Here is a 17,194-nt window from a genome sequence, read left to right on the forward strand (position 1 = left end):
TATATACAGGTGCTGTGGGGAAGGGAAGGAGGTACGATGGGGGGGATGGAGAGGGGGACGAGGGGGAGAGGAAGGAAGGGGCTCAGTCTGGGAAGGCCTCCTGGAGGAGGTGAGCTCTCAGCATAATAATAATAATGGCATTTATTAAGCACTATGTGCAAAGCACTGTTCCAAGTGCTGGGGAGGTTACAAGGTGATCAGGTTGTCCCACAGGGGGCTCACAGTCTTAATCCCCATTTTACAGATGAGGTAACTGAGGCACAGAGAAGTTAAGTGACTTGCCCAAAGTCACACAGCTGACACTGGGCAGAGCCGGGATTCGATATACTAGTCGAAGTAGTATATTAGTATACTACAACAGGGCTGGTAGACACGTTCCCTGCCCCAAGGACCTTACGATCTACAGGAAGTTTAGAAAGGGAGCAGGGCCTGGACTCTTTGTTGAGGGGGGAAAGGGGGACGAGAATCAATCAATCATTGGTATTTATTGAGCATTTACTGTTTGCAGGGCACTGTACTAAGCGGTTGGAAGGATACACCGCAACAGGGTTGGTAGTCACGTTCCCTGCCCACAATAAGCTTACAGGGCAGGAAATTTTATTTATTGTTACATTGTACTCTCCTAAGCGCTTAGGACAGGGCTCTGCACTTTGTGCGCTCAATAAATTTGACTGACTACATGAATAATAATAATAATAATGTTGGCATTCATTCATTCATTCAATCGCCTTTATTGAGCGCTTACTGTGTGCAGAGCACTGTACTAAGCGCTTAGGAAGTACAAGTTGGCAACATATAGAGACGGTCCCTACCCAACGGGCTCACAGTCTAGAAATAATGATGGCATTTATTAAGCGCTTACCATGTGCAAAGCCCTGTTCTAAGCGCTGGGGAGGTTACAAGGCAATCAGGTTGTCCCATGGGGGCTCACAGTCTTAATCCCTATTTTCCAGATGAGGGAACTGAGGCCCAGAGAAGTGAAGTGACTTGCCCAAAGTCATACAGCTGACAACTGGCGGAGCAGGGATTTGAACCCATGCCCTCTGACTCCAACGCCCAGGTTCTTTCCACTAAGCCACGCTGCTTCTCATGAATGAATGAACGTAGAGGGCCATTTACACATCTATTCTATTTATTTTATTTTGTTAATATGTTTTGTTTTATTGTCTGTCTCCCCCTTCTAGACTGTGAGCCCACTGTTGGGTAGGGACCGTCTCTATATGCTGCCAACTTGGACTTCCCAAGCGCTTAGTACAGTGCTCTACACACAGTAAGCGCTCAATAAATACGATTGATTGATTGATTTTGGGGATCTTCAGATGGTTTTCATCACTTTGCATCAACAAAGCAGCAGACACGTTTGCTCGTACACTCGAGGTTTCTGTTTCTTTCTCTTTCGAAGCCCTTCGGTGGGTAGGGGACGAAGCCCCCTCTACCCCAGTCGGGGAGGGCTTCAGTCAGCGGCTGGGCTCTCTTCCAGCCGGCCGAGGACGGTGACCAGTGCCCCTCACCGCCCTACCAAGTAACGCTTGTGCCAAAACCCGCGTTTACTGAGGTAAATAATAGGCCTTTATTAAAAGACTACATCTAGATTTACCTGGGAGACCCGGAAGCTCCAGATTAGAGAACCCACTGAGGAAGTCTTCCCGGGCCTTGGGTAAATATCCCTCTCCGGGAAGGCGGGTTGGGGGATGGAGGGGGCTCAGAGACCTCAGGGGGCATTGGTTCCCCGGAAAATCCCAGTTTAGGGGGCCCGAGATGGGGATGGGGCGTCAGGGGTGGGCAGACTCTCCCTCACCCACCACTGACTTATTGCCCGGCACCTTTCTTATAATCCACCCTGCCCTCGCCATCCCAAACCCTGAGAAGCAGTGTGGCTCAGTGGAAAGAGCCCGGGCTTTGGAGTCAGAGGTCATGGGTTCAAATTCCGGCTCCGCCACTTGTCGGCTGTGTGACTTTGGGCGAGTCACTTCACTTCTCTGGGCCTCAGTTACCTCATCTGGAAAATGGGGATGAAGACTGTGAGCCCACCGTGGGGCACCCTGATCACCTTGCAACCTCCCCAGCACTTAGAACAGTGCTTTGCACATAGTAAGTGCTTAATAAATGCCATCATTATTATTATTATTATTACCTGCATTCTAATCCCAGCTCTGCCCACTGCTCGCTGTGTGACCTTGGGCCAGTCACTTCACTCTGGCGCCTCAGTTTCCTCGACTGAGAAAAGGGGACTCAATACCTGTTCTCCCTCCTAGACTGTAAGCCCCAGGCGGGACAGGGACCGTGTCAGACCTAATTAACTTGTACCCACCTCAGTGTTTAGAGCAGTGTTTGACACACAGTAAGCGCTTCACAAATACCACTGGGGAAAAACAAAAAAACGCTTAGCCTGCTGAAGATCAATGCAGTCGAGGGAAATGTGGGAGAGTGAAAAGGTCACGAGAAAGCCTTGCTGGCCACGCACCCTAAGCTCAGGAGCCCCCGGCCAGCCAAAGTGAACAATCACCAGCCCAGTGGCCCCGGGGCACAAACCTACAGTGTTGGGAAATCACAGATTAATGTGAGAGACTGATAAATTGCTCACCCCACCTCATGTTCCTATCTTAACCCTGACGGGCAGTCCAAGGACTTGGGGTCTCATTCCGGCTCTGCCGCTTTTCAGCTGCGTGACCTTGGGCAAGTCACTTCACTGTACCTCGGTTACCTCATCCGTAAACTGGGGATTCAATCCTCCACCCTCCGATTTCACTGGAAACCCCGTGTGGGGCAGGGACTGTGTTAGCTTGTTCCTAGGGCTTAGTACAGTGCCTGGCATACAGGAAGCGCTTAATCAATCAATCAATCATATTTATTGAGCGCTTACTGTGTACAGAGCACTGTACTAAGCGCTTGGGAAGTACAAGTCGGCAACACATAGAGACAGTCCCTACCCAACAGCGGGCTCACAGTCTAGAAATAATACAAAGAAGTGCTTAACAAGTACCATAAAAAACAACAAAAAAAATCCCCTTAATGAGACAGGTTCCCATCCTATCAGATCCATTTCCCATCTTCAAAGCCTTACTGAAGGCACTCCTCCTCCAAGAGGTCTTCCCGACTAAATCCTCATTTCCTCTTCTCCCACTCCTTTCTGCTTCATCCTCGCATTTGGATTCATCTTCTTCATTCATTCACCGCCCCCCACCACAGCCCCACAGCACTTATTTGCATATTGGTAATTTATTTCTTTTAATTAATGTCCGTCCTCGCATTTGGATTCATCCCCTTCATTCGCCCCCCAACCTCAGCCCCACAGCACTTATGTGCATATTGGTAATTTATTTCTTTTTATTAATGTCTGTCTCCTCCTCTAGACTGCAAACTCATTGTGGGCAGGCAACTGGTCTACCAACTCTATGTTCTCCCAAGTGTTTCGTCCGGTACTCTGCACACAGTAATCGCTCAATATGATCGAGTGATTTTAAGGCACTCTAAAGGGGAAGAATCAAAGCTGTTTCGGGAGTAGGTACCGGCTCCCAACAACTGGCTCGAGACCCAACAGACGCTAACGTCAATAATGCAAAAAAGTCCCTTCCCTCACCACGTTAACCGTTGTGAGTTTGTGTGTGTGTGTGTGTGTGTGTGTGTGTGTGTTCACCCGCCAGCTTCCTCCCCCATCCATTTGGGGGCCACGCCACGCCAACCACCCCAACCCTGCTTCTGCCCCAGTCACTTGACTTCTCTGTGCCTCGGTTCCCTCATCTGTAAAATGGGGATTAAGACTGTGAGTCCTATGTGGGATGGGGACGGTGTCCAACTCGATGACCTCGTATCTCCCCCGGCGCTTAGAACAGCGCCTGGCACACAGGAAGCGCTTAACAGATACCATCATCAGTATTATTATTTGTTGGATCATCTGGGCCTAAACACCTGAAAATGGTTATAAAAGTCCCCCGTCCACTCTGCATGAAGGAGGCAGGTAATTAGGAGCGGGGGAGGTTTCAGAGGCCGCATTACGATGAGCTCCCCAAATTTCCGACGGTTAGAAAAGTGACCCTTTAGGAGATGGAGCCCGTGAAACCCGTTATGGAGTGGGGGTGAGGGGGGACAACGAGACAGGATTCAGGACAGGAGTCGATAATATAAATAATTATGCTACTTGTGAAGCGCTTACTATGTGCCAGGCCCTGTACCAAGCGCTGGGGTGGATATAAGCAAATTGGCTTGGACACAGTCCCTGTCCCATGTGGGGCTCAGGCTCAACCCCCATTTTAGAGATGGGATAACTGAGGCCCAAGGAAGTAAAGTGACTTGCCCAAACCCAGAGCCAATGAGGGGCTGGGGCCTGGAGGCCTGGGTCCCGGGTGCTCAGGATGGGCTCCTTCATGGTGGGAGGGGACTGCGGGGTGGGGAGGGGCGGGGGAGAGCAAAGGGCAGAAGAGGGATAATAATAATAATAATGGCATTTATTAAGCACTTACTATGTGCAAAGCACTGTTCTAAGCACTGGGGGATACAAGGTGATCAGGTTGTCCCATGTGGGGCTCACAGTCTTAATCCCCATTTTACAGATGAGGTCACTGAGGCCCAGAGAAGTGAAGTGACTTGCCCAAAGCCACACAGCTGACAAGCGGCGGAACCAGGATTTGAACCCATGACCTCTGACTCCAAAGCCCGAGCTCTTTCCACTGAGCCACGCTGCTTCTCTACAGGCCATATGGACAGCTCTTCCGCTACACTGCCAGCTCCTTGGGAGCAGGGGGTCAGGTCTTCCGCCAAACGCTCCCGAGCGCTCGGGACATTTCCACCCACGGGAAGCGCTCCCCAAAAGGCCACTCAATGACTGGTTTGGAAACCTACCCAAGGCTGGGTGACTTGCCCTGAGCCCCGCCCCTGGCTGGTGGGCCTTCCCGGAAGTTCAGGAAAGGCTCGGGAATGCCACCGCTGGGCTACCAGGGGGCTTTCTGCAGCTACCGTCGACAGTATGTGTGTGTGTGTGTGTGTGTGTGTGTGTGTGACTAGATTAGCCTCGCTCCCCTTCTGCTCCCTGCTCCGTAACAGCCCGTCTAAACTCCCGAATGCTGCTCGAAAAGCACTGGATCGTCTCTGCAAGATACAGTAAACGTGGCCAAAAAATGTCAGCCGGAAAAGGCCGGAGAGAGGAGGGCGAAACACGGTGGCCTCGCTCCGGTTATCGAAATGCGGCAACAGATTCGGCTGGCACCTTCCGCCGGGGCCCAACCTTTTTGCTGACGGCTGGCAGGCACAGGGGACGGCCGGGAAATACTACGGACCGCCTGTTTGCCGACGGCAGCCCCTCCTCCAGCGAGGCCCCGGTGGGGCGGCTGAAGCCGGAGCGCATCCCTACCGCACTTCTGGCCTCCGAAGTCCCCCGTCAGCCGGTCCATAAAAACCGTGACTGTTTACTAAACGGTTCTCGGGCCCCCTGGCATCTGCGGGGTCCAGCTGGGAGAGAGCAAGCAGCGTTCCGGGTCACATATGGGCTTGCCAGCAGGCCGATCTTTCCGAAGGCCCCCCCGGACGTTACGAGGGCCGCAGATTTAGACAGCTGATGGCCCGCTCACTTCATTCAACAACAACCTCCTCACTGGACCTCCATCTCGCCGCCGACTGGAATGTCCTCCCTCTTCAAACCCGACAACCACTCTCCCCACTTTCAGAGCCTTATTAAAGACACCTCTCCTCCAAGAAGCCTTCCCTGACTAAGCCTTCCTTTCCTCTTCTCCCACTCCCTTCTGCGTCGCCCCGATTTGCTCCCTTTCTTCACCACCCCCCTCCTCGGCCCCACAGCACTTACGTAGATACCCGTAATTCATTTATATTGATGTTTGCCCCGCTCCCAGACTGTACACTCGTTGTGGGTGGGAAATGTGTCATGTTATGCTGTCCTCTCCCAAGCTCTTAGTTCAATACGATCGATTGATTCCCAATGTCCCAGATCCCTGAGTTCAGGGTGCACGTCAGGACGCCCTCACCCCAACGGGAAGAGGCGGCAACCATCTGAGCCCTCTGACTCCCACACCACGCCTTCAGGGCTCGAAGGAGGGTGGCTTTGGGGGTGTGGAGGCGGGGAAGGGGCCGAACACCGCCCGGCAGTTATTAGAGGAGGGGGCACCCATCCGGAAGACCACCAAGAGGAGTGATCCCAGAGGTCAAGCCCAGCCCCTCGACTCTGGGGCCGTGTCCCCCACTCCCCGCGATCGGCCCGTGATCCGCAAGCACTTTTTTGGAGTTTCCCCTGATACTGAATTCCCCATTCAAAAAATAATAATAATAATAGATTTAGAGAACTCAAACCTTGGATCTTCACGGAACAATAACAACAACAATACACAACACAACACAACTCTGTCCTACTGTATTCCCCCAAGTGTACCCAAGTACAGTGCTCTGCACACAATAAGCGCTCAACAAATACGACTGAATGAATGAATGAATGATAAATACCACTGAATGATGGAAGGAGCTTTCAATCTAGTGGATTTCAGACGTTTAGGGATTCCCCCTTAACGTCTCAAATGTCGGGACCAGGAATGAATACATTTGTTCATCTATCTCGCTACCAATTTCTCGCCCACATCCTGCCTCTGGCCTGGAATGCCCGCTCTCCTCATATCTGACAGACAATTACTCTCCTCCCCTTCAAAGCCTTATCCAAGGCACATCTCCTGCAAGGGGTCTTCCCTGAATAAGCCCTCTTTTCCTTTTCTTCCACTCCGTTGGGCGATGTCCTGACCTGCTCCTTTCACTCATCCTCCCTCCCAGCCCCACAGCACTTAGGCACATAACTGTACTTTATTTATTTATATTAATGTCTGTCTCCCCCTCTAGACTGCAAGCTCACGGTGGGCAGGGAATGTATCCGTTACTAAATACTTAGTACAGTGTTCTGCACACAGTAAGCGCTCAATAAATGCGACTGACTGGCTGATTTGGGACCTTTTCTCCAAAGTCCACCTCAGAGACCGGTGGCAGAATTCCCCCTTGGGTGAGTCTCAGGGTCAGTCTGGCAAACAAGGCACGAACTGGTCATGGACTTTTAGACTGTGAGCCCACTGTTGGGTAGGGACTGTCTCTATATGTTGCCAACTTGTCCTTCCCAAGTGCTTAGTACAGTGCTCTGCACACAGTAAGCGCTCAATAAATACGATTGATTGATTGCCCTGCCCACCTGCTGAGCTCCATCGCCATCTCCCCTCAACACGGCCTCCAGAAAGGGGTGCCCACCCCAGAATAAATACGGTAGAAGCCCGGTTCGGCCCGGGCCGCCGGCAACTCTGCAGGGTAAACTCCAACTGAGGCTGAATACCAGGACAAGTCCTAGTCAACAAGTACCGGAAGGGAGAGTTGAAAAGAAGTCGGAAGACAGAATTCAAGAGGGCGCGAAGCCGTGGAGGGGTGAACGGGAGGGGTCCATTTGGTCCGCCCGGAGGATTCAACGTGGTCCTCTGCTCCCTCTCCAAGCAGCCCCCAGATTTCGGTGCCGGAAGCCGCGGTCTCTCCCGTAAGAGAGCTTCTACTCAGGAAGTCATTCCCAACAGCTCACCAAACCAGTCAACGCGCCGAGCACAGTCCGGGTAATAAATATGATTAATAAATCATAATAAATACGATTGAATGAATGAATGAATACCGACCGACCAACCAAACGACCTCTCGTTTTCCCACTCCATTCGCCTCCCCTTCAACAACGCCTCCACACTTGATTCTGTGTCCCGTGAGCCCTTTGATAATAATGATGATATCTGTTTGATACTCTGATACTCACCCCCAAGAGGAAAGAGCAAAGACCCGGGTGTCTGGGTTCTGATCCCGGCTCTGCCACCTGCCTGCTGTGTGACCTTGGGCGAATCACTTCATTTCTCTAGGCCTCAGTTACCTCCCCTGGAAAACGGGGATGAAGACTGGAAGCCCCGATGTGGGACGTGAACCTCATTTTGTACACGCCGCCTCTAATCCTCAAATTCCCCTATCTGTAATTTATTTTCAGTTATTTATTTTAATCATTATTGTTTTATTTAGAGTAATGCCAGTCTCCCCCTCTAGACTGGAAGCTCATTATGGGCAGGGAGCGTGTCAGCTAGTTCTGTTGTAATGTACTCTCCCAAGTAATATACTCTCTGCACGTAGTAAGCAGATTGTCTGATAGATTGCTGTCGGTCTCCCCCCACTAGATTTTAAGCTCCTGAAGGCCAGAGATCTACTGTACCCTCCCAAGCGCTCAGTCCAGCGCTTTGCACACAGTAAGCGCTCAAATATTACCGATGGATCGACTGGTTGAGTACTGGAGGAGGAGCTAAAGCAGCTGACTCAGAATGCCTTCAATCAATCCATCAATCGTATTTATTGAGTGCTTACTATGTGCCGAGCACTATACTAAGCGCTTGGGAGAGTCAAACGGAATACTTTCCATGCCCACAACAGCCTTACAATCTAGAGGGACTCTAGCCTTGGGTGAAGCACTGTACTAAGCGCTTGGGAGAGTCCAATAGAACAGAGTTTGGTAGACCCGTTCCCTGCCCACAATGGGCTTAATAATAATAATGGCATTTATTAAGCGTTTACTATGTGCAAAGCACTGTTCTAAGCGCTGGGAAGGTTACAAGGTGATCCGGTTGCCCCACATGGGGCTCACAGTCTTCATCCCCATTTGACAGATGAGGTAACTGAGGCCCAGAGAAGTGAAGTGACTTGCCCACAGTCACACAGCTGACGAGTGGCGGAGCTGGGATTTGAACCCATGACCTCTGACTCCAAAGCTCTCTCCACTGAGCCACACTGCTTCTCTAGACTTCTCTGAGTCTAGAGCCTTCCAAAAATGCAGCTCCAAGGCCAAGCTGGCTATCTGCATGCAAACTAAACTGCTGACTATAAACTGGACACAGAGTCCAAGATAGTCGGACCCCTCTCATTCCGTTATCCGAACGCTAGATAAAGTTGAATTACGCTCCGTCCTAGAGAGTGCAGATAATCACCGAACCGCTGCTAATCTCCAGGGAACTCAAAGTACCGTACACACTCATTCAGTTCGCCCGTGAGAAGCAGCATGGCCTAGTGGATAGAGCCCGGGCCTGGGAATTAGAAGGATCTGGGTTCTAATCCCGGTGAGCCTGCCGTGTGGCCTTGGGCAAGTCACTCCATTTCTCTGTATCTCAGTTCCCTCATCTGTAAAACGGGGATTAAAACCGCGAGCCCCGTGTGAGACAAGGACTGGGTCCTATCTGATTAGCTTGTTTGCTTAGTACAGTGCCTGGCACATAGTGAGCACTTAAATACCATTTAAAAAAAAGAAAAGAGGGAGCTTTTTCATCTTCCCACCAAGAGAACAGACCACCCCAAGCTAAATCTCCCCCATCCCAAGCTAAGGCCTCTTGGAAGAGAGGAGGCCAAGGTGAACACCCCGGAATAGGGCACGGGCTGGGCTCCCCCCGAGCACAATGTAGGTGTTCAATAAATATTAACTGATGGGGAGGAAACGAGAACGGAACCCAAGAGTCCTGGCTTCCAGCCCCTCGCTTTAAGTACATCCAGACTCTGCTGTCTCTCCACGGACCAGCTCGGGGTGGGGGAAGCATTCTTTTATACACGCCAGAAACGAAAATGCTAACGGCCCACATGTATCGTAGTAACCGACGCGAGAAAGAAAATTCAGGCAGAACTTAACGGCGTTAACGGGATTCCAAACATTCTTAGTTTAAAGGGTGCCAGGGATTTGATGTTGGAATACAAGGAGTTCGGGGATATGAGGAGTTGAGCAATCAGAGGGCAGGTGAGCGGATGACTAGAGTTTGGGCAAAAACATTTCAGAGGAATGAATATTCACGTCACAAAGACTCTCAACAGAGTTGAACGAGACCTGCTTTTTGCTTGTTTGGTTTTTGGTTTTGTTTCATTTTTCCTGGTGGCCCAACTCAGCCAACCCTCTCCCAGTTGTTATTTTTTGTCCTTAACACGGCTGACACCTCACTTCCAAGGCAAGCGGACAATGCCACAAAACATCCTTTGGACTCATTTTGCCATTCCTCTAACTCTAAATCATCGCTTTGGTACAGGGCCTGGCATCATACTAATTGTGATCTCTCCAAGGCTAAAATCACCAGAGCTTTTAGGGAGTGATATATATACATATATATATATATATATATATATATATATCCATAAACCGAAGATATCCAACACTTAACAGCCAAGACAATCCTAAAGGACAAAGATCAGTCATGCCAAGAAAATTAAGGGGAAACTCACAAGTTAAATTCATACTTAATCATTTGGGAAAATAAGAATCCCTTTTGTACACAAAGTTGCCACTTCCTTTGGCACTAACTGGTTTGAGGATAAAATCAGGTACAGTCTGAGATTGCTTGAATGGCGGACAAAACACCACAGTGGTGACATGCTACTCGATTATTTTCAATCTGATTTTTTTCCCCCAAATCTCACACAAAGCATCCATTTCCAGAAACCCAACATACCTCCTTATACAGTCCTTCCTGCTTTTCCTGAGAAAAGACATAGCTCTTTATTTAGGCAGTTCTGAATTGAAAGAAGAGCTCTTTCTGCTGACCATACAAGCGACCGGATGGTCAACGTAAACTTTAGGGAGTTTTACATTTTGGACCTAGCAAGACCGGTAAATTGCTCTGAGCTCAAGACAAGGTATTTCTGAACCTATAAATCAAACACCAATCATCCCGCCCAAGTTCTATAACAAGGGATGACCAAATGGGTCTCCAACTCCTAAAGACACACACGACTCTGAAGTTACACTCCAGATCGCTTTATCCCGACCTCTGCCCCGAAAGAGGTTTTAAGAGCCAACATCCCGAAATGAGTCATCCTGTCCCACTAAAGTCAGCATCCGTCGGAATAAGAGCAGTATTTAACAAAACTGGAACCCAATCAAGCACCCGATCACAACCTCCGAGGGCTGGGGTCTACACTTCAGCCAACCAGATTCGGGTTTCGCTGCCATTCGGCGGGGAAGGCCTAGTAAATCTAGCTGGCGAGAACCGATGTTAAGACTGTGACCGGGTACCATTAGTCGAAGCGATCGTTCAAGCTGTCACCGCTTGTGGTTTTAAAGGAGCCGTCGATGCTCCCCAGCTCCTAAATACAGAATCCAAAAAACCAAACCGGTCTCTCTGGTCCTCCCTTCTAATCCGGCTCCTTGGCAGCCGACCACCCTGGGGGCGTCGAGGCCCGTCCTTGGCAAAATCCAACGTCCGGGCGGCCGACGCGAAGCTTCCCTCGCGACGGGTGAAAACCCGCTTCCCGATCCTTCCGAGGGTTATCTGACCCTCTGAGCGGCTTGGGGCCCTGATGATGCAAGGTTAAATGACCTCTTGGATAAGGAGGGGAGGCCCTGCTCCATCGCCTATTCCCCCAGTGGGCATCTTCTCGCTCTCGGCCTCAAAGCCCTGGTAGGGTCAAGCCTCCCTCTTCCCCCTCGAATGCCACCAACCCAGAACAGTGCTTGGCACATAGTAAGCGCTTAACAAATGCCACCATTACTATTATTATCTTCATCCCCCCTGGGGGAAAGTTGAACTACGCCGCCAAGGCCCATCCGCACCTCGCGAGGGTGATGCCCTCGTGCCCGGCAAGGCCCTCCTGCCCCACAAAGCCTGGCAGGCCCAGCTGGGGGTTCGCCCGTGGCCATTTCCAGGCTCCCTCTCCCACCCCCCAATTCCAATCCTGCCCTTTGGGGTAAAGTCTGCGGGCCACACCCAGCTCCGCGGGGAGGGTGGGGGCACTTCCCCCACCTTCAGCCATGTGGAGGGTCTTCCCAACCCCGGGGGAAAATAATAATAATATTGGCATGAGCCCGTTGTTGGGTAGGGGCCGTCTCTATACGTTGCCGACTTGTACTTCCCAAGCGCTTAGTCCAGTGCTCTGCACACGGTAAGTGCGCAATAAATACGACTGAATGAATGAGTGAATGAAGCGCCTACTATGTGCCAAGCACCGTTCTGGATACAAGGCAATCAGGTTGCCCCACGTGGGGCTCCCAGTCTTCACGGGGAGCAGCGTGGCTCGGTGGGAAGAGCCCAGGCTTGGCAGTCAGAGGTCATGGCTTCGCCACTTGTCAGCTGTGCAACTTTGGACAAGTCGCTTCACTTCTCTGGGCCTCATTTCCCTCATCTGTAAAATGGGGATTAAGCGCTGGGGGAATCACGTGGGACAACCTGATGACCGTGAATCTCCTCCGGTGCTTGGAACGGTGCTTGGTACGTAGTAAGCGCTTAGTAAATACCAACATCATTATTATTATTCACGTTTTCCGGATGAGGGGACTGAGGCCCAGAGAAGCGGCTGGCCCTAGGTCACATGGCTGGTAAAATAATAATGATAATAATGGCATTTGTTAAGAGCTTACTACGTGCAGAGCACTGTTCTAAGCGCTGGGGGGGATACAAGGTGATCAGGTTGTCCCACATGGGGCTCCCAGTCTTAATCCCCACTTTCCGGATGAGGTCACTGAGGGTCAGAAAAGTGAACTGACTTGCCCAAAGTCACCCAGCTGACAAGTGGTGGGGCCGGGATTTGAACCCATGACCTCTGGACTCCCAAGCCCAGACTCTTTCCACTGAGCCACACTGCTTCTCTAAGGCAAAATTAATTAATTCATTCAGTCATATTTATTGAGCGCTTACTGTGTGCACAGCACTGTACTAACCGCTTGAGAAGTACAAGGTGGCAAGATACAGAGACGGTCTCTACCCAACAACGGGCTCACAGTCTAGAAGGGGGAGACAGTTAACAAAACATATTAACAAAATAAAATAAATAGAACAGTAGTACGCCTCAGAGACATCAGTTCAGATAGAGCAGTAGAGGTAGTAATAATTATGATGGCATTTATTAAGCGCTTACTATGTGCAAAGCACTGTTCTAAGTGCTGAAGGGAAGTTGACTCCTTGCCCGTTCACCTCCCGAGAGGTACAGGGGGCGAACAGCAGAGCCGGGGTGCGAAGCCTGTCGTTGGGAAGGGACCGTCTCTATTTGTTGCCGACTTCCCAAGCGCTCAGTCCAGTGCTCAGCCCTCAATAAATTCATTCAATCGTACTTATTGAGCGCTTACTGTGTGCAGAGCACTGGACTAAGCGCTTAGGAAGTCCAAGCTGGCAACATAGAGACGGTCCCTATTCATTCATTCATTCAATCGTATTTATTGAGCGCTTACCGTGTGCAGAGCACTGGACTAAGCGCTTGGGAAGTCCAAGTTGGCAACATATAGAGACGGTCCCTACCCAACAGCGGGCTCACAGTCTATAAAAGGGAGACAGACAACAAAACAAAACATATTAACTAAATAAAATGTGTAGAGAAGCAACGTGGCTCAGTGAAAAGAGCCCGGGCTTTGGAGTCAGAGGTCATGGGTTCGAATCCCGGGTCCGCCACATGTCTGCTGTGTGACCGTGGGCAAGTCACTTAACTTCTCTGCGCCTCAGTTACCTCATCTGTAAAATGGGGATTAAGACTGCAAGCCACACTTGGGACAACCTGGTCACCTTGTATCCCCCCAGCGCTTAGAACAGTGCTTTGCACATAGTAAGCGCTTAACAAATGCCATTATTATCTTCTAGACTGTGAGCCCACTGTTGGGTAGGGACCATATCTATATGTTGCCAATCAATCAGTCGCATGTACTGAGCGCTTACTGTGTGCAGAGCACTGTACTAAGCACTTGGGAAGTCCAAGTTGGCAACATATAGAGACGGTCCCTACCCAACAGTGGGCTCACAGTCTAGAAAGGGGAGACAGAGAACAAAACATTAACGGAATAAAATAAATAGAATAAATATGTACAAGTACAATAAATGGAGTAATAAATACGTACAAACATATATAGACTGTGAGCCCACTGTTGAGTAGGGACCGTCTCTATATGTTGCCAAATTGTACTTCCCAAGCGCTTAGTACAGTGCTCTGCATACAGTAAGCGCTCAATAAATACGACAATGAATGAATGAATGTATACATATATACAGGTGCTGTGGGGAAGGAAAGGAGGTAAGGCGGGGGGGACGGAGAGTGGGCCCCTCCTCCTTGTACTTCCCAAGCGCTTAGTCCAGTGCTCTGCACACAGTAAGCGCTCAATAAATGCGACTGAATGAATAGAATAAACATGTACAAATAAAATAGAGTAACAAATCTGTACAGACATCTATCCAGGTGCTGTGGGGAGGGGAAGGAGGTAAGGCCGGGGGGGATGGAGAGGGGGGCCCCTCCTCCTTGTACTTGTACTTCCCAAGCGCTTAGTCCAGTGCTCTGCACACAGTAAGCGCTCAATAAATACGACTGAATGAATAGAATAAACATGTACAAATAAATAGAGTAATAAATCTGCACAGCGATCTATCCAGGTGCTGTGGGGAGGGGAAGGAGGTAAGGCGGGGGGATGGAGAGGGGGCCCCTCCTCCTTGTACTTGTACTTCCCAAGCGCTTAGTCCAGTGCTCTGCACACAGTAAGCGCTCAATACGATTGCATGAATGGATAGAATAAACATGTACAAATAAAATAGAGTAATAAATCTGTACAGACATCTACCCAGGTGCTGTGGGGAGGGGAAGGAGGTAAGGCCGCGGGGGATGGAGAGGGGGGGCCCCTCCTCCTTGTACTTGTACTTCCCAAGCGCTTAGTCCAGTGCTCTGCACACAGTAAGCGCTCAATAAATACGACTGAATAGAATAAACATGTACAAATAAATAGAGTAATAAATCTGCACAGACATCTATCCAGGTGCTGTGGGGAGGGGAAGGAGGTAAGGCGGGGGGATGGAGGGGGGGCCCCTCCTCCTTGTACTTGTACTTCCCAAGCGCCTAGTCCAGTGCTCTGCACACAGTAAGCGCTCAATAAATACGACTGAATGAATAGAATAAACATGTACAAATGAACAGAGTAATAAATCTGTACAGACATCTATCCAGGTGCTGTGGGGAGGGGAAGGAGGTAAGGCGGGGGGATGGAGGGGGGGCCCCCTCCTCCTTGTACTTGTACTTCCCAAGCGCCTAGCCCAGTGCTCTGCACACAGTAAGCGCTCAATAAATACGACTGAATGAATAGAATAAACATGTACAAATGAACAGAGTAATAAATCTGTACAGACATCTATCCAGGTGCTGTGGGGAGGGGAAGGAAGTAAGGGGAGGGGAAGGAGGTAAGGCCGGGGGGGATGGAGGGGGGGCCCCTCCTCCTTGTACTTGTACTTCCCAAGCGCTTAGTCCAGTGCTCTGCACACAGTAAGCGCTCAATAAATACGACTGAATGAATAGAATAAACATGTACAAATGAACAGAGTAATAAATCTGTACAGACATCTATCCAGGTGCTGTGGGGAGGGGAAGGAAGTAAGGGGAGGGGAAGGAGGTAAGGCCGGGGGGGATGGAGGGGGGGCCCCTCCTCCTTGTACTTGTACTTCCCAAGCGCTTAGTCCAGTGCTCTGCACACAGTAAGCGCTCAATAAATACGACTGAATGAATAGAATAAACATGTACAAATGAACAGAGTAATAAATCTGTACAGACATCTATCCAGGTGCTGTGGGGAGGGGAAGGAAGTAAGGGGAGGGGAAGGAGGTAAGGCCGGGGGGGATGGAGGGGGGGCCCCTCCTCCTTGTACTTGTACTTCCCAAGCGCTTAGTCCAGTGCTCTGCACACAGTAAGCGCTCAATAAATACGACTGAATGAATAGAATAAACATGTACAAATGAACAGAGTAATAAATCTGTACAGACATCTATCCAGGTGCAGTGGGGAGGGGAAGGAAGTAAGGGGAGGGGAAGGAGGTAAGGCCGGGGGGGATGGAGGGGGGGCCCCCTCCTCCTTGTACTTGTACTTCCCAAGCGCTTAGTCCAGTGCTCTGCACAGAGTAAGCGCTCAATAAATACGATTGAATGAATAGAATAAACATGTACAAATAAATAGAGTAATAAATCTGCACAGACATCTATCCAGGTGCTGTGGGGAGGCCAAGGAGGTAAGGCCGGGGGGAAGAGGAAAAAGGGGGCTCAGTATGGGAAGGCCTCCTGGAGGAGGTGAGCGCTCAATAAACAGGACTGAGTGAACGTATGACCTCGGCCTGCCCATCCCACAGGCCCAGGGCCGCCCGTCCGCCTACCCGCGGGTCCCCTTGGCCAATCTCCCATAGTCCTCCGCGCGGCCCTTGGCCTTGGCCTCAGTGAGGCCCCCCCACCGAGGAGCAGGCCCCGACTCCTCCCGGCCTCCCCCCGCGCCCCGGGCCCGGCCGGGGAGGGCGGCGACGCGGTGTTTACAGCGGGCGGGGGCGGTCCAGCACGCTCCCCATCGCCTCCCCGACGGGCTGGGCTGGGCTGGACGGCGACGGCGGCGGCGGCGGGGCAGGGCAGCCCCACGAGTCCCCAACACAGCGACTCACCTCCGTGCACTCTGACCCCGGCCGACGCCGCTGACGGGCGGGCGCCCCGGCCAATCGCGAGGCGCGCCGCCCCGCGCCCGGGCCAATGGGCCGCGCCGAGGCGGGGCTTCCTCTCCGCTGGCGCCCCGCCCCTCGCCCGCATGCGCGCTGGGGCCCCTCGGCCGCGCGGCATGCCGGGAGTTGTAGTTTTCCCCCCGAAGGCGGGCCGGGCTGCTCCTCATTCAGCCCGTCGTATTGATTGAGCGCTCCCTGTGTGCGGAGCACACATGTATATATGTTTGTACATATTTATTACTCTATTTACTTGTACATATCTATTCTATTTATTTTATTTTGTTAGTATGTTTGGTTTTGTTCTCTGCCTCCCCCTTTTAGGCTGTGAGCCCACTGTTGGGTAGGGACTGTCTCTATATGTTGCCAACTTGTACTTCCCAAGCGCTTAGTACAGTGCTCTGCACACTGTAAGCGCTCAATAAATACAATTGACTGATTTGGTTTTGTTCTCTGTCTCCCCCTTTTAGACTGTGAGCCCACTGTTGGGTAGGGACTGTCTCTAGATGTTGCCAACTTGTACTTCCCAAGCGCTTAGTACAGTGCTCTGCACACAATAAGCGCTCAATAAATACAATTGATTGATTGATTACTCTATTTATGTATTTATTTTACATATATATACGTTTGTACATATGTTTGTACATACTTATTACTCTATTTATTTATTTATTTATTTCACTTGTACATATCTATTCTATTTATTTTATTTTGTTAGTATGTTTGGTTTGGTTCTCTGTCTCCCCC

General features: G+C 50.7%; 1 protein-coding gene across 2 annotated transcripts in view; it reads right to left on the minus strand.

The window, feature by feature from the left end:
- Positions 1 to 16,363, minus strand: part of ERI3 (ERI1 exoribonuclease family member 3) — a 182,577-nt gene extending 166,214 nt beyond the window's left edge. Inside the window, exon 1 of one of the 2 annotated variants that reach the window (XM_038760495.1) lies at positions 16,275 to 16,363. The gene's annotated coding sequence lies outside the window, so the exon portion shown is untranslated. The remainder of the gene's footprint in view (positions 1 to 16,274) is intronic. The other variant, XM_038760496.1, reaches the window with a different exon arrangement.
- Between the last annotated feature and the right edge of the window lie 831 nt (positions 16,364 to 17,194).

This window comes from Tachyglossus aculeatus, chromosome 18, assembly GCF_015852505.1.
Source record: "Tachyglossus aculeatus isolate mTacAcu1 chromosome 18, mTacAcu1.pri, whole genome shotgun sequence".
NCBI classification, from domain to species: Eukaryota; Metazoa; Chordata; class Mammalia; order Monotremata; family Tachyglossidae; genus Tachyglossus; species Tachyglossus aculeatus.